The sequence below is a fragment of the Oryx dammah genome, unplaced genomic scaffold, assembly GCF_014754425.2.
Source record: "Oryx dammah isolate SB20612 unplaced genomic scaffold, SCBI_Odam_1.1 HiC_scaffold_1, whole genome shotgun sequence".
Lineage (NCBI taxonomy): Eukaryota > Metazoa > Chordata > Mammalia > Artiodactyla > Bovidae > Oryx > Oryx dammah.
The window spans coordinates 59554741-59578744 of NW_024070185.1; the positions used below are offsets into that span (position 1 = coordinate 59554741).

Consider the following 24004-nt stretch of genomic DNA (forward strand, 5'->3'; position numbering starts at 1 on the left):
GCCTAAAGCAGGTTTTTTTGGGGCATGAATCAGACAGGTTCCATTCTCAATCCTCAACATTTAAATTGGGCTTTGGAAACGGAGCGGGAAAAAAAAAAAGAGTAAGTATAAGAAGCCATAATAGTCAACTACAAAACAGACCAAACTGGAATGTGGAAGACATTTCAAATTGGAAACACACACAAATTGCTGAGATAGTTATCAGTTTTGGAAACACCTGTTCAGATATTAAGATAATCCATCCAGGCTGTTCAGGAAAAGAGGAAGTGCAGTGACAGAGACAGGAATGGGGGTAAGGAAATGGAAGGGTTATCAGGAGTCCAGCCCACCTCCTGGAATTACCTGCAAGTTTTCTGGAGCAGTCTAACAACCCAGCAACAAACCAGAAAGGCCCTCTGTATCTCAACACTGTGCCCCCCAAGTCACACTCTCCTGCCTCTACATCTCGAGTTATGCAAGTGAATTCAGTGATACAGGGCAGCATGCATTTTCAACATTGTAGACATCAACACGGACCTCACCTTGTCACTGTCATCATGACAAATATGGTCGTGATGGATGGACTGGCACTGAAAAGAAGCACCAACACTACCTACAAGAGAAAGGGAGGAAAAGTTAAGATGCAATAATTCCTTACATTTAAGCTGCTTTACCAATTACATGTGCCTTTATATCCATCATCCCATCTAATTCTCAACAATACTCGGAAATAGGCAGGATAGGGATTGTTATTCGTGCAGTTTGAGCAAAACAAAACACAGACAGGCTGACTTGCACAAAGGAGCAGTCAGTGAAACAGCAGGTCTGAAACCAGAACCCCATTATTCAAACTCTTTAATTCACCACTTTCCACTACACTGAGTGGTTAATTTTCTGAGTAAGGCCATCTAAATAAGCAAAACAGCCTTCAATAAGGCAAACTTCTGTTTAGAAAAAAGAATACTGATTTTTAGACTACATATACTTGCTTTAAGGAAAAAAACTGACACTATAAATTCTCAGCATACAAGTAACACAATCTAATACACAATCACACGATTATAAGCAGGTTTTTATTACTTTAAAAATATACATTTTTAATATACCCAACCATTTGTTAACTTGAAGAACTATCTCCTAGTAACTGCTCTATGACAACAGTGACATTTCTAACCAATAGGAAAACAAATGACCATGCAATAAATGACTGGAACAACTGATAAGCCATCTGAAAAAAGTTTTAGTTTCTACCTCACCATACAGAAAATGATGGCTCAAGATCTATGTAAAACCAATTTTAAAAGAAAATGCCTATTTAAAAAATAATCTTGGAGTAAGAAAAGATGATACTGTATAAAACAAGAAGGCATAAGTGAAAAAATCAGCAAGCATGACTGTGGACCAAACTGAGCAAAACCCCTTCTCCTTATATGTAAGAATTTAACCTTGGGTTAATCCTTGTGAACCTGATTAAGATAGCATGCCACCTATGTTGTCTGGCAACACTGCTTATGACAGAAACTACCAAATTAGCAACCTGCATCTGGACTGGAAGAAGACAGAATGTAGGGAGCCATGTTCTTGAACTTCTGAGTGTGGTGAGATGTAAGTAATTAGGCATGTATGTCCCTGGCAAAAGACCCTGGAAACCATGCCCACGGAGTTTCCTGCACCACCCAACGTGGATCTTATCTCTTGGAGTCTTAGCTGTGAGAAGAGTACTTCAGGAAGAATGAACTGCTGCAAGGACTCCCACTGTCTTACAGTTTATCTAACAGACAAGTTACAGTTTCTGTCCTATATCCTTCTGAATAGTGTTGCCAAGTGAGAACTATGGTGGCTTTAGCAGTCTGAATGTGCAAGTGTTTAGGTGAACCTAAGAAGATACCCCACTGTCATTCCTGTGGACGTTACACTGATAGGTACCATATTTTATAAAACTGACAATGTCATCATTTCAGATGTCCGAGTATTCCACATCCTTGAGAAAGAATGCTACCAACTAAACTTTGACACATTTTCTTAATACTAAAAATTTTTATTTTACACTTACTGAAATAACTCTTTAGACTTTAAAGATAGACTTTTATATTAGCCTTATATATTCATAAAAGAAAATGAGAATATAATTGGCAATAACAGAGGAAATTATTAACAGTTATAAAAGATAAAAAGTCTTAAGGGAATTCCCTCGTGGCACAGTGGTTAGGACTCAGCACTTTCAGTGCCAGAGGCCCAGGCTCAATCCCTGGCCAAGGATCTAAGATCCCACAAGCGCAGTACGGTCAAAAAAGTCCTTACTAGATAAATGTAACATCTTCAAATGTACAGATTCAATAATCCCAGTGACAGTGACATTCCTAACTTCCTAATATAAACCATTGTCTCCCATTTTATATGATACTGATTATAAAATACAAAGAGGATTAAAATAAGAAAACAAATTAACCTCAAACACAAGAATAAAAATGCTAAACATAAACATATATATTACAGCACACTAACTGCATATGTGATATAGTAAGTATGTCACCATGATCTACTCGTTTGTCCTAACAAAAGCCTGATTCCTTAATTAATTCAACAAAATTTATCAACAAAGTATTAGCATAAGAACCAATCTTAGAAAGTTTGATCACATCAAAAGATGCTGAAAAAGCATTTGCAAATATTTATTATCAATTTCTACTTTTCAGAAATAAACTTATTGGGGGTACGAGGGAGTCTCCGAGGGTGGGATATAGAGAGAGAGCTACAACTGACTTGCACTGTTGTACAGCAGACACCAACACAACACTGTAAAGAAATTATCCTCCAATTGAAAAAAAAGAAAGAAAGAAACATTAATAAGCTTAACAAGTTTTTGCCACTGGATGACAATTCTGGGAAGGATAAGGTGGGAGAAGGTCCAGTTGCCAAAAAGGTTCAATTACGGATAAGAATAATATAAACCATAGAGTTCCCACGGGTACTAATAGTAACAGTTAACATATTTAACATATATATATATATATATATATATAAATAAAACAATATCTCCAAATACTACAATCTCCTGGGAGAATATAGAATGACAAATTTAGTCACAACAAACTATTCTGTCAAAGATTTGGTAGATGTGTCTCCAGAAGTTGGTAAAAATTATACTTTCTGTCTCCTATTAGTCTAACACCATGCAATACTAAAATCAGACTGGTGAAAAGAATCCTAAGAACTGATGAAATATAAGCATACATTAGATACCTTTCAATGAGGTACCAAAACAGACATTTATCCTACCCTTATGCAAAACCGTTATATTTAAGGTATGATGTTATGTGTATTTCTGCTGGACACAGTCTAAGAAGAATGAAACTGTGCTGGAAATAGTTCACATAATACCATCTAACAACTGTGGGGGAGACCACCATTTGAGACCATTGTCTAAAAGTTGGACTCCACGAACCTGGAAAAATGAAGATTAAGATACCTAATTTAGCAACTTAAAAACCTCCTCCAAAAGAGAGCATTAAAAGTAAATGAACAGACATCCACATACCAAAGGGGGGGGAAAAAAGAACCTAGACACTGACCATATTTTTCACAAAATGGATCACATAAAACACAAAAGTGTAAGACTTCTAAAAGGTTAACAGCTGACCCTACTCTCTTTCGTGAAACCCTTTCTTCACTTGGCCTCAGGAAAGCTTCCTACATCACTGACTGTGTCCCCTTTGCTCAATTCTCATCTCCCCAATTTATAAAGGTTGGAATGTCCCAAGGGTAAATCCTCAGACTTCTCTTTTCTATCTATATTCACTCCTTTAGTGATCCCAACTAGTCCCATGGCTAATGACACCAAAATTTTAATTTCCAAGCCCCAGCTCTCCCACCTCCCACTCCAAGGAAATCCAGATTTCTATATCCTCCTACCTATTTGATATCACTTAGATATCTAAGCCTCATCTCAAACATAACATGTCCAAAATTGAGCTCTTGATCTTGTCCTCTAAACCTACTTTCAGTTTCAGTACACGGCATAACTATTCACCAGCATCTCTGGTCAAAACCCCTGGCATCTTCCTCAACTTCTCTCTTTAATTCACATCCCACATTTGATGATCTGGCAAATCCTGTTGGTCCCACTTCAAAAATATGCCTGAAATATAACTACTCAGCATCATTCACTGCTGCTACCTAAGCCAACACCTGGACTAATGTGATAGTTTCCTGACTAGTCTCCTTAGTTCTACTTTTCCCCATGAACTTTTCCTACCACCTCCCAAGTCTGTTCTCCATGTTGTAGCATGAATGACGCTTTTCAAGGTTCAGATGGATCATGTCACTCCTCCTCTGAAACCCTTGGTTACTTCTCCCATTCAAAATAAAATCCAAAGTCCTTACTCCTTCATCTACAAGGTCTCATATGACCTGGGTATCCTAGATCTATCTGATCATATCTCCTACTGCTTTTTCTTTCCTAAAAGGGAGCTAAAAACACAATAAATACACACTTGTAGCAAATTATCATGCTAGTATGTTATATACTTGAAACACTGTCAATCATCACCACTATATACTTAAAACATTGTCAAACAAGACCATTAACAGTTCTTTATACACAGTAATATTGTCTCCTAATGCCAGGCCCATCTAGAACTCACATCTCCTTTGCTGTCATGTAGCATGGTTTTCCAAATGTCATCTTCTCTCAAGGATAGTTGGAATGTAACTGAAACTCTTCAGCACATTGCTTTGAAGAGAAAAGTGTTGTATTAAGTTTGTGAAACAAACATATAATCTTCTTAAATAAACATCAGCAGAAAAAAACATTGAGATACATGCAAATTCCTTGAAATCTGAGTATAAAAAAGAAGAGGCATGAAACCACAAAACTGAACTGCAGAGGCCTGGGCAAAATGTGCACAACTCTTTAAAAATGGTTAGGGATCTTTAAGCTGTCATGAATGCTGCATTTTGAACAGTTAGAATTATTCCTCAGTGCACTGTAATGGCAGTGTGTTAGTCTAGCAGTATGAAGTGGGCCTCTCTTAAGCATTTCCTAGACTCAATAGCTAGCAGTTGTCACCTCATAAACAAAGATTTCTGTGCTTTTGTTTGTTTGTTTGCCACACTACACAGCTTGCAGGATCTTGGTTCCCTGACCAGGGATTGAACCTGGGCGCTTGGCAGTAAGAGCGCAGAATCCTAACCACTAGATCACCAAGGCATTTCCAAAGATTTAGGTGTTTAAAAGTGAAAGTTTTAAGCTACAAAAGTGGACAATGGCAAGAGCAACAGAACCAACCAAAGCACCACCTGCTTTCTGAGTCCTGTTCTACAGGACCAAAAGCAGCAGCTCCCACTGGCCAAAGTTTTATCAGTTTAAGTATTGAAAAAAAAAAAAAAAACCACAAAAATAAGAAAAGACTGTAACTAACCCAAACACTTCATATTCATGAAAATCTAGGAGTTCCTTAATAGTATCTTTTTAAAAAGCATGCATTTATCCTACCTTTTAGACTAAATGAACAGCCCTAGTTCTATATTATAGAAGAGTGCCGACACATAAAGAAGGAATTTCAAAATTGGAAAACATCATTTTGCACAAAACGGTTGATTCCAGCAAGGATCACCAAGGGCTAAAATCGTTAGGTGAATGGCTGATGGGAGTTTGTAAACTGCCAAAGAAACACTATCTGTCATTGCAGGGAGAACCTAAGGACACCATAAACAGATAAAATCCCATCACCTTAATCCAATCACCCATCTTAGCATCATTATCAGTGGGCCAACCAGATGTGACTTCTGATGTGATACACTGTGAAATTCAGACATCACCTCTGCTTGGTAATCAAGCAAAAAATACTTTCCTTGGCTCCATCAAACTATTGGATGTGATTGCCAGTTTACAGGAAACACAGGGGATAGACATCACAGGAAGCAATCAGCTCATCCAAAAGTTGGTTCTGCAGGAGTTCTCAGTAAGTCAGTGTTATTATTATTCTAAAAGGAAAAAGAAAAGATAGGAACTGTGCTAGATTAAAAGAAATAATCAGATACAATGTGCATACCAGACTGCATATTAGTTTAAATAAACCAGTTAAAAAGGTATTTGGGAGATAATTGGAAAAATCTGAATATGGTAAAATTCGATGAGATGAAAATTTACTGAAATAATGTTTAAAAGAAGCAGAGTAAAGAAGAATATGAATAGTATGATTTCATGATGGTTAAACAAATACATGCATACACAGATATGTGAAGGAAACATTCAGAAGAATACACACTATGATATAACAATGATAGTCCTTGGGTGACAGGAGGAAATTTTTTTTCTTATCTTTGCTCATCCATATATTCTGATTTTCCATGATATCTGTTAAAAACGGGGGCCTAGCTTCAAGTATCCCTAGGAATACTAGACCAAATAGAACAAGCAAACTCAAGAAAAAAAGACTCAAAAAAAAAGATGGAATTCTCTGGCAGTCAGTGGTTGGGACTCTGCAGTTCCACTTCAGGAGACACAGGTTGGAACGCTGGTTGGGGAGCTAAGCTCCCACAAGCCATACAGTGGAGCCATGCGATACAGGGGGCTCCAACAGCACCCCCATGACTACAAGCAGGATTCTTGAGTTGAACTATTCTTTACCTTCTCTCTCCTTTGAGACCCTGTCTACAAAATGATCTTAGTGGCAATTGTTGCATCTCTGCTAAGATGCAACTGTTAGTCTACGTGTAGGCAGGGATATTTTTACTCTACTCATTTTGTTATTAAGCTCTAGTCCAAATCCATAATGACTTCCGACAAAAGTACCTTGGAGAAAGCCGCTGAGACCAACCTATGAGCGCCTGCCTGCCACATTCATGAAACTCCTCAAAGGTGATGTCTCTCTAACATACCAAGCACTAGGAGTACAGACACAGAATCACTGACCTGGCCTGGCCTGAGGCCAATAATGGGCAGGTAAGGACTGAACCTCATGTTTCAGTGATCTAACCAGGGCTTTTATTACACCAATTAAGTACAGAAAGGCTTCCCTGGTGGCTCAGCTGGTAAAGAATCTGCCCGCAACGCGGGAGACCTGGGCTCAACCTCTGGGTTGGGAAGGTCCCTTGGAGAAGCGAAAGGCTACCCACGCCAGTATTCTGACCTGGAGAACTCCGTCAACTATACAGTCCATAGGGTCACAAAAAGTTGGACACGACTGAGAAACTTTCACTTCATTTAAGTACACAACGTTATGATCAAGGCTTGAAACAGTTATTTCCCATACGTCCCAAGGATGTCAAGTGATTAACTTGGGTCAGAAGTGGGCTATGATGGAAGTCATGTCCTGACAGAATCTCCTTGATAATCCGAAGACAGGATAGCAAGGCAGAATTCATTCTTTGATTCTGGCAGATGGATTTGTAAGTTCTCACAAGGAGGCAGTGAAATTTAGATAAAAGATGCTAGGTCTTACGTAGCTTCTGGATTCTTTAGGACAGTGGTACAGGCCCTTCACATAGTTGGTATTCTATACAACTTAATTATTCTGAAATTTGGTCCTGTTTTCTGAGGTATTAACAACCCTTCCAAATAATTCAAATAATTGGCATAGATATTAAAAAGCATTTGAACTCAATTAAAAAAAAAAAAACGAAACAAAACCCTAAGCTACGTCTTGTTCACTCTATACTGAGAGAGCCAGGGAGACTTTATAAAAGCCAGCCCCAGCACTTTGCCTGTACTTACTGTCACTGTAATTACTGTCTAAAAGATACTCTCAGCACTTGAGTCTGATTTTTTGGGTCTGCTCCCATATACTGCTTTTTTTAGGGCTCTTTTCCTTTTACTCTGGCAGAAGAGTAAAAGTGACTGATTTTATAGTAGGGACAGGAAAACATATTGAGCCATATCCAATCTTTGGCCTGGAGACTGCTACACTCTAGAGCATGATCTTGCTGGGTTTTAGTCATATCACTTGCAGTAGCCTTCACAACTGGTACTGGGAAACCAGAGTCTATAGCACAGCTGCAAAGAAAAGTGTCACAAAGGTTCCAGGTTTTAACAACCAACTAATAACTTCCAAAAGATATCTGTTCCAAAGATTTAGTATCACCCAGTTCTTAAAATCCAACTTTACTTACTCATCTATCCTTAATGTTTCAAGTTTTCTCCAAATGAACTTGCAGAACAGACTGCACTATTTTTAGAAAACTTATTTAAAACTTACTAGACAGGGCTTCTCTGGTGACTCAGTGGTAAAGAATTCACTTGCCAGTGCAGGAGAGATGGGTTCAATCCCTGATCCAGGAAGATCCCACACGCCCCGGAGCAGCTAAGCCCCTGCACCAGAGCTGTCAAGCCTGTGCTCTAGCGCAGGAGCCGCAGCTACTGAGGCCTGCCTGCCCTGGAGCCTGCGCTCCACAGCGAGAGGGGCCACTGCAGGGAGAGGCCCGTGCACTGAAACCAGAGAGCAGGCCTCACGCACGGAGCTGGAGGATGAGCCTGAGCAGCAATGAAGACTTGGCACAGTCAAAAAGCAGGAAGAAAATAAAAAAGAACAAAGGACCACCAGAAAAGAAAAAAAAACTTATTAGACAAACTCTATTAACTAATACACTTTAAGACATTACTAATATAAACTGTTTGCTTGCTAAGTCGCTTTAGTCATGTCCGATTCCTTGTGACCCTATGGACTGTAGCCCACCAGGCTCCTCTGTCCATGGGACTCTCCAGGTAAGGAAACTGCAGTGGGTTGCCATGCCTTCCTCCAGGGAATCTTCCCTACCTAGGGATGGAACCCACAACTCTTAGGTCTCCTGCATTGGCAGGCAGGTTCTTTATCACTCGTGTCATCTGGGAAGCCCAGGTAATGTAAGGTAATTTTAATGTAAGGTAAACTTTGATAAATAACATGTGAGGAAAAAGCCAGTTTTACTCTGTAAGTGACTCAGTTGCTTAATTACTTTTACAATAAGATCTTAATGATACTTCTAGCTACCAAGAGCAGAAAACTCAATTTCAGAGTTCCAAGATATTTTGTTTTAAACAATTTTGTTGAGATATAATTCACATACCATACAATTAATCTATTTAAAGTGTAAAGTTTAAAGTTGGGTTTTTTGTTGTTTTTTTTTTTTTTGGCTGTACCACATGACATGCAGGATCTTTTTAAAAAAAATACTTATTTGATTGTGTCAGATTTTAGTTGCAGCATGCAGGGTCTTTTGTTGTAGTGCATGGATTCTCTAGTTGTGGCTCGAGGGTTCATTTGCTCCACTGCATGTGGGATCTTAGTTCTCTGACCAGGGTTCGAACCCACTTACCCTGCATTTCAAAGCAACTTCTTAACCACTGAACCATCAGGGAAGTCCCAGCAGGCAGAATCTTAGTTTCCAACCAGGGATTGAACCCCAGGCCCCTGCAGTGCAAGTCCCAAAGGTTGATTTTTTTTTTTTTTTAAAGTATATTACAAAGTTGTGCAACCATCATCACAATCAATTCTGGAACATTTTCATTACTCTAAAAAGAAACCTAAGGCCATTACACCTTATTTTTCCCTTCCATGAGCCCCGGACAATCACCAGTCTAGCTTGTGTATGTGCCTATTCTGGATACTTCATATAAATGAACTCATAAAATGTGGCTTTTGTACAATAACTGACTTCCTTCACTTAGCTTAATGTTCGTTTGCAAGGTTCACCCATGTTATAATTCATTTCCTTTTTATGACAAAATAATACTCCAGTGTGTGCATAACCATTCATCAACTGCTGGACATCTGGGTTGTTTCCACTTCGGTACTATTGTCGATAGTGCTGTTATGCCATTCATTTTTGCATTGATGTTTGCTTTACTTCTCTTGAGTGGAACTGTTGGGTCACACGGACCTCTTCTCAGCCTTTTAAGGAACTGTTTTCCAAAGTGGCTACATCATTATACATTTCTATTTCTTTCTTGAATAGAATGAACTTTGGGGTCAGGCCTAGATACAGTTTAGTCATCTACTGAATACGTGATCTAAGGCAAGTCATTCAGCATATTATATGCCTTCCTCAGCTCTAAAGTGGGTATAGTTATATCTACTTACATCTACTTCAGAGTTGTTCTGAGGATTATTATTAAGGTAAAATATATGAAAATGCTCGCAGCACAGTGCCTGGCACATAGGAATTCAAGAAATGGTGTATGAATAACACTTCTATTCAAACCAAGGCTGCTGATATGCCTGTGAAACATTGCCTAATTCCTTAATTTTTCACTAGAACTCTTCAATTGCACTAATCATACTGTCATTTTTTGGTTACATGTCTCTCCAATCACCCCATAAGATCCTTAGTTTATCTTTTCATATTCTAGCATGGAGCACAATTCCTGGCTCATGGCAGGCACTAAGTAAACGCAGAAACAAAGTTAGGTAGAAATGAAATAAAAGAGTGAAAGTCAGGGTGGTAGGAATAGACGGGGATAGAAAGGAAAGGAAGCCTTCCTGAATCATCATCCTTTCTCCCACACAAGCTGCTCAGGCCTCATAATACGTTTTGTGTATAACAGTTAAATGCATAGAAATTTGATTTCCCTTCTGGATTATATTTTCTTTGGAGTCAAGAGACTGAGCCTTATTCATCTTTATAACCTCTGCAGAACCTAATGCCAAGTTTTGGTCATAGAAAGCGCTACTAAAAAAGTTTACTGAATACAAAGACTTTGCACAATTGATTAGCTCTGATTTTATGCCTAACAAAGGATCCATCAAGTGAGGGAGGGAGTATGTTTCAATTGAATAGATGCAACAAGACACAAACTGAGGGAAGTACCCTTACTTCTGGCCCTCAAGGCTATAATTCTTGAATAATCCATTTAAAAGCGAGCCCTGAGCATCTGCTGAATACCTACTCTGTAGCAGACACCCATATATAAGACACAGCAAAAAGCAAGCAAAAAACTCCCTTGCTCTATGGAGTTTACAGCTCAGCAGACAGCATTTGCCTTCTATCCTGAAGGTTCTAATCTCATTCATACTCCAGAAGTTTCATTTCTGCAATTGCTTTATTCATTCCATAAATATTTATCAAACCCCACTGTGTCAGATCTATCCTAGGCACTAGTGACATGGTATATATATAAGTAAAGGTCTCTCTCTGCCTTTCACTTATCTTATATTTTAACAAATTCTATAAAGACGCATTTCCCAGTCAATTCTGTGAAATGTCATCTTGTAAATGTAAGCTTAGTCATGTACTTAAGTTTAAAAAATAAAAAAGAATGAAGTGGTTTATGATGAAAATAGAACTCTACTACCAACCCCACCCGGTCTCTAGTCTCCCCTCCCAGAGGCAAGCATGAACAAATCTCTTAGGCATTCCTTCCAGTAGTGACCTCAATTTTCCTACATAATATGCATATATGACTATTGCTTGGCTATCAAATTTTATGTTATTTATAGGGCTTCCTTGTCGGACACGACTGAGCAACTGAACTGAACGGGTGGCTCAGACTGTAAAGAACATGCCTGCAGTGTAGGAGACCTGGGTTCAATCATTGGGTCAGGAAGATGCCCTGTAGAAGGAAATGGCAATCCACTCCAGTATTCTTGTCTGCACAATTCCATGGACAGGGGAGCCGAGAGGGCTACAGTCCATGGGGTCATAAAGAGTTGGACACAACTGAGCGACTAACACGTTCACTATCTAATTTCGGTCATACTACTATCAGACAACTAAACTCTTCCATTCCTCCTGTTCCACTTCCTATCTCGTCCAGTCCTCCAACACAATTATGTCACATTTTGTGTTTGGATCAAAATGATCAGTCATAGAAATTTCAGAAATAAGTAAGCTCTCCCAAGGAGAGTAGAGTTTTCTAGGCAACAAATATAACCTAGTTTCTTGCTAGGTTTCTGTGTTTTCTTATATACTGGGGCTTACAGGTTTTTAGTTCTTAAAAAATATCACCTGTTTCAGAAATAGACTCACAGACACAGAGAACAGACCTGCCAAGGTGGAAAGGGGTGGGAAAGGGATGGGCTAGGAGTCTGGGTTTAGTAGATGTGAAGTTTAATATAGAGAATGGACAAACAACAAGGGCCTACTGTTAAGCACAGAGAACTATATCCAATCTCCCGGACAAACCATAATGGAAAAGAATATACAAAAGAATGTATATGTGTGTATAAGTAAGTCACTTTGCTATACAGTAGAAATTAGCCCAACATTGTAAATCAACTAAAATTTAAAAAACTTCTCTGAATTATCTTTTTTAAAAAAAAACACCTGTTTCAAATCACAAAACAACTCATTTAAATATTAAGCTTCCCATATAATGCTGTCAGCTGTTAATGCTAAAGACAGCCTTCTGTGTGTATATTCATAATTGTGTAATAACGTTTTATAGACAAACCTTCCACTAAAATTAGGCTTTTCTTGCTCCCGAGTGGTAGTGGGGTGTTCTGTCTTGTTTTTATGAGGAAGGTACCAAAATGTTAAGAGTGAGTAGGAAAGTAAAAATCTGCGTCAAGTTCATCGTAAAGTATCTGGGGATGCACCAAACGGTCTCCATGGGAAAGCTGACACTGAACTGGTAATCCAAATGAAAAGAGGGCTCAATCCAGTTTGGAAAGAGTCAGACCACTCAGTTCCTTTTCTAAAAGATAACTGCCCATTATTAAAATAGTAATGATAGATAAAAAATCATCTTAGATTCATTTACATCCATTTTTTTTTCTTCTATAATGTTTGGGAAATATTCTAATTTACAGAAGCACAATCAATAGCAGGAAAAGACACAGTTAAGATTAGCTCTAAAGAATGGGAACATAAGAATAAATATTATAAAAATGAATAGTGATCCATCTTTCAGCCTTGCCATGGCAACCTGGGTCACTAATCTTTGAAGTTTGTTTCCTGACTTGCTAGTTCTGAGAGAAAGCAGTTTCTACCACCAGAGGAGCAAGAAGTCAGGCTCTTCCTCTTCCCTTTTTGCTGCCCCTACACAGATGAACATTGAAGAAGCAAATAGGATAGGAGTGGCTACTTAAAAGGCCACTCAGGCTGCAGTGGCAGGTGGCCAGCCCTTCCCTCCCTCTCCTGGCATTTCAGCTGAGTAAGGCAAGAAGAATAAGAATTCACCTGTCAACCTTACTATCCAAGATGCCATTTCTCACCCAGTATCAGATGAGTCGTATATGTTACTGAGACCAAATATAAATGCCAGTACATAAAACCAACTCAGAGGAAAATCTACCTAAACTTGGGTCAGTTACTGTTGCTATCTCTCCTAAAATTACGCAAACATCCTTGGTTGTAAAATGTTTATCCTCCATCTGTGCAACTAAACTTTTCCACTCAAATTCAAAGCTTTCTAAGGGCAACAACCTAAAAAATAGTGTCCACTTATCATCTAATGAGTGATAAGCCAATTAATGCTACTCGCTGTCAGACTGAGCTTGGTGTTAGAAGGAGGGTAAAAGCAGCAAAAACATGGGTCCTGGCTTCAGTCAACTTTCAACCCACGAAGGGAAAACAAAGCCTAAAATAGCTTGTCAAGATGGTTAACTTCAGACCTTAAGTGCAAAGGCAATCCAGTGAGTGTTTTTTTTTTTTTAAACAGATCTTCAACGTAGTCCAGGATTCTCAATTAGATTCACTGCTCTATACCAAGTATTCAAGATTCCTCTCTCCATAGTTCATCCCAATCCACTTACAAGCAGGAAGAGTTTCAAGACAGTCAATAAAGCACAGTACAGTACAAAGCTTTCATTCAGCTAGGACAAAGGCCTGGAGATAGGAAAGCACACTCATTCTCAGATACATTTACTTCCACAAAGTCAAAGAGGTAGGGAGGTGGGGGAACTGTCAACGCCATTCCTAACTGGAAGGAAAAAAGTTCTCTCTACTCAACTGGCTAGGTATGAGGCCTGACATCTTCCCCTGCTTGGGGAGAGATGCCCTCTCTTGTTCTCTTAGTATGATAATTATTAGAACAACAGTCATCAGCAATGTTGAGCATCTCTGGGGAAGGGCAAAGCAATACACAAGGTAAAAAGCTTCATAATGCAGAAATCAGAAGCTTAAGAATTATTAGGTGCATGTGTCTTTTAGAATTTTTAAATTATAGTTTTGTCTGGATATATGCTCAGGAGTGGAACTGCTGGATCACATGGTAATTCTATTTTTAGTTTTCTGAGGAGCCTCCATACTGTTTACCTGAGTGGCTGCACCAACTTACATTCCCACAAACAGGAGGGGGAACTGTCGGGTCCCCTTTTCTCCACACCCTCTCCAGCATTTGTTATTTATAGACTTAATGATGGCCATTCTGACTGGTGTGAGGGGGCACCTCATTCTGGCCATATAGCTGTTTTTTATTTATTATTGAAGGATAATTGCTTTACAGAATTTTGCTGTTTCTGTCAAACCTCAACATGAATCAGCCATAGGTATAGTAAAGACCCTGATGCTGGGAGAGATGGACGGCAGGAGGAGAAGGGGATGACAGAGGATGAAATGGTTGGATGGCATCATCAACTCATGATGGACATGAGTTTGAGCAAACTTCAGCAGATAGTGAAGGACACAGAAGCAAGGCGTGCTACAGTCCATGGGGTCGCAAAGAGTCAGACACGACTGAGCGACTGAACAATAATAAGCAATGCTGAGCATCTTTCCATGTGCCTATCGGCCGTGCGTATTTCCTGTTTGGAGAAATGTCTACTTACGTCTTCTGCTCATCCCTTCATTCACAGCAGCATTATTCACAATAGCCAAGACATGGAAACAACTTAAATGTCCATCAACAGATGAATGGATAAAGAAGATATGGTACATATATGCAATGAAATACTACTCAGCCATAATAAAGGAACAAAACAACGTCATTTGCAGCAACATGGATGCAACAACAGTTTATCATACTAAGTGAAGTAAGTCAGAAAGAGAAAGACAAATACCATGTGATATCACTCACATGTGGAATCTAAGCTGAGACACAAATGAACCTATCTATGAAACAGGAATGGAATCATAGACATAGAGAAAAGACTAGTAGTTGCCAAGGGGAAGGGACTTGGGGAAGGGATGGAGTGGGAGGTTGAGATTAGCAGAAAGAATCAACAATAAAGTCCTACTATATAGCACAGAGAACTATATTCAATATTCTATCATAAACCATAAGGGAAGAGAATTTCAAAAAAAGAATGTATATATAACTGAATCACTTTGCTATACAGTAGTAATTAACACAGCATTGTATATCAACTGTACTTGAATTGAAAAAAAAAATTACTACACATTTCTCTCAGTCTTGAATACTGCTACACAGTATACTGTTATTCTCTAACCCACAAAGTGAAAGAAACAGATATAATGATCACAAGAGCCACTTTATATTGCCATATTTCAAATCTATGCAGAACAGAGCTATGCATGAAAAGCAACAGAGAGGAAAACTACAAATAAACAAGAAATGAATTTTAAATTAGAACACAAAAATTATATTCAAGCTAATTCTAACATCAGCACTGGTGGAAAAAAATTTTTTTTTTACTTGTTAATATATTCTTAGAATTGAAAAGTAGAAAAGAAGCAAGGTTTTGTGATGGGACAGGCTTGGGTTTTAACCCCTGTTCTTCCATTCATGGACCATGAGACCTTGGCCAAGTGAGCTTTAATTTTTTTCCTTATCTGGAAAGGGGTGTAACACCTATGATATAGGTTATTGCAAAGTTTATATGATGTATATAGAAAACCTCGCATTGTCTGGCACTAAAAAGTTAATAAGTAGTTATTCTTAAAACATATCAAAGAAAACCTCCAGAAACTGGCATAGCCTGTAACTGGGAAAATCTTACCAGCATTCATCAATATGAAAGTGGTTAAATAAATCATTGCTATTCCTTCCTATGATCTACTTATTATGCAGACCTCATGAAACTTACTGACATAGAAAGACCACAAATATACATGAAGTGAAAAAAAGCAAGGTGCAAAACAATAAACAAATACAAAAAGGTCCCATTTATCCAGGAATATATACAAACTGTTAACAGTAATTATTCGTGAAAAGGATAATGGGACTGGGGGTATTTACATATTTTATATTGTCTGCATCTTCAAGCACTACTTGCATAATTGAAAACTAATAACAAAAGAGAAAAAAGTATTACCTGTATAATTAAAATAAAAATACTAACACAAAGCACCCCAGATACTGATTTAACCTTTCTACCCTATCTTCCTAAAGCAGCTCATGGTCTGACAGTCCTGAAAATCCCACAGACAGACTTATTTTTGGTTTCATCTGCCAGCCAATCTAACACAGCCAAGGCAAAGCTGGGCATGGCCCCTGTAACCACAATAGTGGCTAGGAAGTAGGGGAATGGGGTCCTGGAGTGGGTAGAGGAGAAAGCGGCAGAAGAAATAATGAGAAACAGAAAGCTCAGTGGAAAAGGAGCACCTTCTCTATTTCATACTGTACTGTTGAGGTTACAAAATGGTCTTTGCCCACATTGGTAGGCACCTATTGTGACCTCAGCCATCTATATATGCCATACTCCCAACCTCTCCATGAATGTCAGCTGCTAAGTAAAGATGTAATTTATGTAATTTCATTTAGCAGGCTTTTTACCTGTTCAGGGTTACTCTGCCAAATCTTTCTTAATATTGAATTACATTACCTTGGACAGATTCCAAAACTATTTTTCTCATCTCATTTTATTTTGCCAGAGACTACAAACAGTCCAACACACATTAATAAAAACATCCCTCAGTTAAAAAAAAAAAAAAAAAGGCTACACCTCCTTCAAAAAGGCTTGCTTTGGGGAGTTAATTCTAACACTAAAAGATGACACCAAGTCCATCTGAATCAGCTTTTGAAGCAGCCTTCTGTTCAAAGAAATCACAGCTACTTAAGGAATGACTATCTTCAAGAAAGATTATTTCCCAGTATATTAAATCATTTGTGCTTCCAAAATGATTTACAGTGAACATTACGTGTTACCACTGAATGTTAGCCGGCTCTTAGATACTAATGATAATATATTCTTTTATGTATTATATTATATTGAAACATCAATTCAAAAAATTCTTTCCTAATGTGTCACTTTAACATTATCATTCCCCTACACAGGATCCATCAATTGCTTTCTGCTACTTAAAAGATTAAAAAGTCAAATTTCTCAGTCAGGCATTCAAAGTCCTACACAATCTGTCCTGGACAATCATCACTACCAACATCTTTTGAAGCCTTTTGCTCAAGCCAGCAATCAACTTCCTGTTCTTTGAACTCACCTTTATCTCCCTGCATTTTCTCAAGTCAACACACTTCCAAAATCCTACCTGAGGGCTTCCCTAGTAGCTCAGTAGTAAAGAATCTGCCTGCCAATACAGGAGACATGGGTTTGATCCCTGATCCAGGAAGTTCCCATGTGCTGCGGGACAACTAAGCCGTGCACCGCAACTACTGAGCCTGTGCTCTAGAGCCCGGGAACTGCAACTCCAGAAGGCCCTGTGCTCCAGAGCCCATGCTCCACAACAAGAGAAGCACCTAATGAGAAGCCCGCACACCACAACTAGAAAGTAGCCCTCGCTCACCGCAACTAGAGAAGAGCCCGCACAGCCAAAAGTAAATAAATAAAACGATAAAACAACAACAAAACCCACCTGAATTCTGCTCTCTCTCAATACTCAACTCATACCTCAAAAAAGCTAGAATCATGTTCCCTAAGAACATTTTAGCAATTGTTACCACAGTGGTTTAGGGGATCATTAAATAAAATCCCTTCCTCCCAGCTACCTATCCTACCCACTTCTGGAATAATTAAGAAATAAGACAGAAAAGCCAAACAGATGGAGATCAAACTGTAAGTTTTATTACAGGTAAAGCCCATGTTTTAAAATGTAACTTAAAGGCATAGCAACAATGTCTTCCTAAAACTTCACTACTGAATTGAACTAATTTACTGGCTCCATCACAGTCACAGAAACCACAGGTTTCCCCACAGGGAGGTCTGTTTATGGAAAAGTCAGAGGAACAGGCTACCAGTGGCTGGCTGTTCAGCAAAGGGGAGAGGAGAGAGAATGAGAGGTAGGCCCTGACTAGTTCCTTGCCCATATTCTCTAATAAGATCAGCTACTCCTCCCCAGAAAAAGACACACCAAGGGAATTACATGGAGTGATATACCTCTGCACAGAAACACGAGTCTAGGTTGAAAGAGACTTCAACCCTTCAAAAAACTGCTTATATAATTTTATCTGCAATTTATCAAACAAAGACCTATGCCACTTCTTCTGTAGATGCCTTAAAATGTTATTTTTATGTAAGACTTTTACTGTTTTTACATACTATGTGTATTATCTCCAAATAGATTTTAAGCTCCTAGAGGGCAGCATGTTAAATGGATTGTCCACAGCCATAGAGGCAGTAAGATTCAGAGTGAGAAGAGCAACACTATGAACCAGATGTCAAAATCCCTCATGAACTGAGGGGAGTAGGATGAGAGAAATGTCAGTGCCAGGAGTTTTAGTGGATGATCACAAAGAGGAGTAAAGGACAGTGTGGTATAAACCTCAAAGACAGGTTTTTACATGAAGGTGTTAGAGCAAAGATATGAAAGTTACAAGAGTAAGAAAAATGACAATGCTACTATATACATACATTAAAAAAGTAAAAGCAAAGCAACTCAATCTTTGTATCATTTTTATGCACAATAAAACATGCCCCCAGTTGTTGGGACATAGAACTCTTGAATGGCAATTAGGAATCACTACAAGCAGATAAAAGGTTTCAATTAATATATAGAACTGGAAAATTATTTCAAGCTATCAAACCTTATAGACCTGAAAACAACAAAAATAACGTGATTAAAATGCAAAGAAGAAATGAACTCAAACACTGAAAAGCAGGCAAAAACTGAACTGAACTGAAAAACCATTTCTTAAGACGGCAAACAGACTCGTCCACCTGGCTTTTGCGGCTGGTGAGGCAGCGGTGCTCAGGGACAGCACATGGAGAGAAGACAACAGGTTTCAGATGCTGTGGAAGATGAGCTGCAAATGCAGATGCACAGAGACTAGGCAATGAACAAGTGAGTGAAGTGCCCTGCATGGAGCCACGGCCCCAGAGGCGGACACACGCCCCTCCCAGTGATCTCAGGAACACTGCCACAAGGGACTGGCCACCCAGCGCAGCCAGCTCATTCTTCTGAAAAAAGCTACATTCAGATTCTTAATATAGAATATTACCCTTTTATTATTGGCAACTACTATAAACATTTTCAAAACACTTTAAGGACTAAATAAAACATGTCAGTCAACCAGATGTGAACCACAGATTGCCAGTTTGCCATTGCTGATTTGAGGCATGAACAAAGAGAAAGCCACCAAAGCACCTAAAAGAAAGACTGAATGATCAGGACACAACAGTTCACTGACGCAAAGGCAGAAGGATTTCAATAGTGATAAAGAGGAATTTCAACTAAAAATCAAGGCTGAAAAGTATCCAAAGAATTCAATTCACCTAGAAAGTTACTGACGAAATAAAGGCCTGGAAGAGACAATAAACTGGCAGCTAGCTACTTTGCAGCAAAATACTTCAGTAAAATGTCATTTTTGAGAACTCACAGAATGGGTAGTTCAGAAAATCTTGCAATATCCCTTAGGCCTCAGCAGATTCTGCAGAGACCACAAAGGCTCAAATCTCCTAAAGTACACTGGCTGACTCAGCATACACGGGGCCTCACCAGGGTTCAGCACCTGACACAAGGGTGGACCATCTCACTCCTTACCATGGGGCAGCATGTTCTGATGATGCTCCCGCCCTAGAATGACAGAGACCCACAAACGATGTGACTTAGGGACACTCAAAGACAACCTAACAACAAGAATCTTAAATAGAAGCAAAGAACAACAATGATAAATTCCAGGTGAGAAGGAATTAATCGTGAGATGCTCTCAGAAAATCTGAAAGTGGCAGAGAAATTGAACATGGTCAGTGAAAAAGACAATGGACATATTAAGACAAGTTGATTTCATGGCCATGTCTCCAACTTCGAGAGAATATGATTTCATGTAATTTTTGCTTTCTAATAACTGTTAACTTGTTAGTTGTATAACTAAACTTAATCATCATTTGTTCCATTCTGTTTCATATTAATGGTTTTTATAAATCAAGAAATCCTTTGTCAGCCACGTACACAATTTGAGATTGGATAACTGGCTGCCATATGTATCAAAGCAATGGAGGCTGTAACACTGGTATAGAGACACTTACAAATAAATAATGGAGTTGGGATGAGAGAAAGTGTAAGCGAACAGTTCATGCTAAGGCAGGAAGTCAAACCACAGACCAGAAACACCTGGGGAGGGTGAGAGACAGAACCAGGTGAGTGAGAGAGTCTCCTAAAGCACAGAGGCACACGGCTGTCTGAAAGCCAAGCTACAGTTCCTTAATCCAGGTTTCCAACTCAGTACTTCTGAGCATCAGCTGCACTCGAGGACTGTCACAAAACAACCAACACCTACAGTGAACATGTTCCTCTACAGAAACAACTCACAGCTCTAACATGTCTCCTGAAGTGACAGCCTAGGAAAAGATGTATTGAAATCCTCCCTTTCAACTCTCATCTGGGCTTGAAACACATCACCCTGAAGCACACGAGAGCCAATCCCACACAGCCATCGTTTATGACTTGCTTTGTCTAATCCTACACTCATTCTGCCTCTCATCTAGCCCTTGTTTTTCTTCTTCCCCTCTCCACAAAGTTTTGGCTCTTGCATAGGAAAGTCTATGATACACTAAAAACTCAAAAGTCTATGATGCACTAAAAACTCACACGCTGTTCTGTGTGGTCCACAGGCACAACTGGACCTCACTCAGGTCGGGGAGTTTCTCAGTAAGCCAGCCCTGCAGAGCCCTAATTACGCTAACAGCCTCCAGGCAGGACCTCTGGCCCTTCGAGCACAGGCTCTGGCAATGTTATGCTGATTTTTATCACATGAAGTGTTATTTTCTTTTCCTGGAGTTTGAGGGCAAGGCGTTAATATAAAGGGCTCATAAACACAGTGAGATTTTCCCAGCAATTTCTCAAGGGTTGAGAACAATGTGAGTCCAATATAACAGTTTATACGAAATGCTTTTTTTTCTTATGCTTCTTGTTAAGAAAATCTGGAACAAGGACATGGTTTGGAAACGACGGTGTTTCTTTGCATTAAAATAAAAATGCAATCTAAAAACGATTAAGTTTAAATACATGGACATTAAACTGATTAAGCTCTTGTGACCATGTGTGGTTAAAAATTTTGACTCTAGAGTCTCATCATGGTGCCTGAACAGCATGATCTAGATACGCTTGTGCTGCACAGACCCCTGCATAACATGTCAAAACACATCACAACATTTGCTTCTCCTTCTAGACCAAGAACTGCTTAAGAACAGAAGCCAGGACTTAATGTTCTGCTACACTAAGTCCAACACAGTGCTGGGCACATAATAAATATTAAAGAAACACTTCTGAATGGAAAGACATGATGAAGGCTTCCCTGGTGGCTCAGAGGTTAAAGTGTCTGCCTCCAACGTGGGAGACCTGGTTTCGATCCCTGGGTTGGGAAGTTCCCCTGGAGAAGGAAATGGCAACCCACTCCAGTATTCTTGCCTGGAGAATCCCAAGGACAGAGGAACCTGGTGAGCCCCAGTTCACAGGGTCACAAAGAGTCGGACACAACTGAGCAACTTTACTAAAGACATGATACTCAATCTGAATTCAGAAGACAAATTCTGCTATCTCTGTGCTCAGTCTTTCAGTCGTAGCCGACTCTTTGCGACCCCATGGACTGCAGCCCACCAGGCTCCTCTGTCCATGAAATTTTCCAGGCCAGGAGTGCTGGCGTGGGCTGCCATCTGCTTCTCCAGGGGACCTTCCCGACCCAGGGATTCAGGGATTGTACCCGTGTGTCCTGTGTCTCCTGCACTGGCAGGGGGACTCTTTACCCCTGTGCCGCCTGGGACACCGAGGAGAGATGTAAATCTCCCTCCCTTTGGCTAAATTAGTAATAACTACTAAGTAAGTTATTACTGTGATCAGTTGCTCAGTCATGTCTGACTCTTTATTACCCCACAGACTGTAGACCACCAGGCTACTCTGTCCTTGGAATTCTCCAGGCAAGAATACTGGAAGTGGGTAACCATTCCCTTCTCCAGTGGATCTTTCCAACCCAGGGATCAAACCCAAGTGTTCTGCACTGCAGGCAGATTCTTTACCATCTGAGCCACAGGCAATCATTATTAAGTAGTAATAACTACTAATAATTAGCCCTAGATGTGTGGGCATTTGGTAATGTGATGTAAGGTTGAGTAACCAATGACCTGTTGAAATAGATAACCAAGAAAAGGAATAAGCCCCTAAAGAAGCAAAGAAAATATAAGTACTTTACAGACTCTGAAGTTTTGAGCCCTCTTAGCATGCTTGAGATTTAAAACTATTGTATAAGGAACAGAAAAGTCAACCCAAAAAGGAAATGGTCTTGCCAACTACCTTTTTTACTTTCTGTTTTCTTTCAAACCCAATAACCTTAGGACCTCCGCCAAGAAGAAGCCCAAGATTTCAACATTCAAAAAATTTAATAACTGTATTGAGCCCTAAACAAAAATTTATTCATGTTAACTTCAAAACTGGGTTTGTTTTCACTATGTGCATAATTACTGTCATGAGCATCCTAAAGTAACTGCTTCTACCCTGTGAACTCTTTTTAACTAAAAGCGTGGAAGAGAGTGATTCTTCACTGCAATACTGAAGCCCACATTCAGCTTAATAGCTCTGGATGGCACTGCTGAAAGGAGCCTTTAAAGCTCATCAAATCTAGGAAATTCCCTGGTGGTCTAGTGGCTAAGAATCTGCGCTTCCACTGCAAGGATCATGGGTTTACTCCCTGGTTGGGGAACTAAGATCCTGCAAGCTGCGTGATGTGATAAGGAAAAAAAAAAAAAAACCTCCTCTATCAGTTCCACTGAGCATCTCTTGGCTTGAGGCATACAGAGAGCTAATGTCAGAGCAAGGGCAGAACAGGTCTTAAAGCTGACTAAGGTCAGTGATTCACTACCCCAAACCTTCTCTCTGCAGCTCCTAAATGTGTGTTTATTGTGATAAATTGTATCGAAGTATTATGCAAATGCTAACTGAAATGATCAAATATAGTAAAACCTCCCCAAGCAGACTTCTCAGAAAAACTGCATATTCTAGTTGACTTAATTTTCTGGTTACCAAAAATTGGCTTCGATAACCAAACCTCTCAATTATCAGGAAAAAGAACACAAGAAAAGGGAAAAAGCAGAATGAACACTATCTTGCTCTTGACGTGCTATAAAGTAGTGATGGTAAACCACAAAGAGCCCAGCCCTACCACTGACTGACTAGCTGTGAGGCAGTGTTCCAGCCAATCTCTCCAGAACACTAAACATGTTTTCTTATCATCTGCAGTGTTCTCCAGAAAGCGCCTACATCCATACCTTCCTCCCATAACAATTTTTAGTGTATGATTATCTCAGGTTGAACTAGACCTAAACAGTAAACTGCTTAAAACACCCAATATCTGATCTCTACAAATATTTTTAACTCTAATGAATAATGGTTTGGGTTCATAAAGGAACTACTCAGAGATCTGCCATGGTTTAAAAGATTTTGGGCCATATAATGGGGTAGGAGTGGGGGAAGTTGTTCAACTAGATGGAAGAAGCTTTCCAGACACCTCACTATATTGAATTTTGTGTGTTACTTATCACGGTTTTGCTGTTCAAATTCTGGAAGCTCACTAGGTCTTTCTCCTCAAAAAGAAGACAGCGTAACAAACACATACTAGTTCTTTTCACAAGAACCAAACTACTGAATCCCTTTATGTATTTATATGCTATCAAATACAGTCATGAGGTTATCTCCCCCTTTTTTGTTTTTTCTGTATTATAGTGAAATATACATGATATAAAATTTACCATTTTAACCATTTTTCAGTGTAGAGTTCAGTGGGAGAAGTTATATTCATAGTGTTGTGCAACCATCACCACTATCTACT

At 39.3% G+C, this 24004-nt stretch overlaps 1 protein-coding gene across 2 annotated transcripts in view; it reads right to left on the reverse strand.

Annotated features, from left to right (window-relative positions):
• Nucleotides 1-24004, reverse strand: part of RNF38 (ring finger protein 38) — a 129619-nt gene that overhangs the window by 77577 nt on the left and 28038 nt on the right. For both annotated transcript variants that reach the window (XM_040267417.1, XM_040267341.1), the window contains exon 2: nt 522-592. The gene's annotated coding sequence lies outside the window, so the exon portion shown is untranslated. The remainder of the gene's footprint in view (nt 1-521; nt 593-24004) is intronic.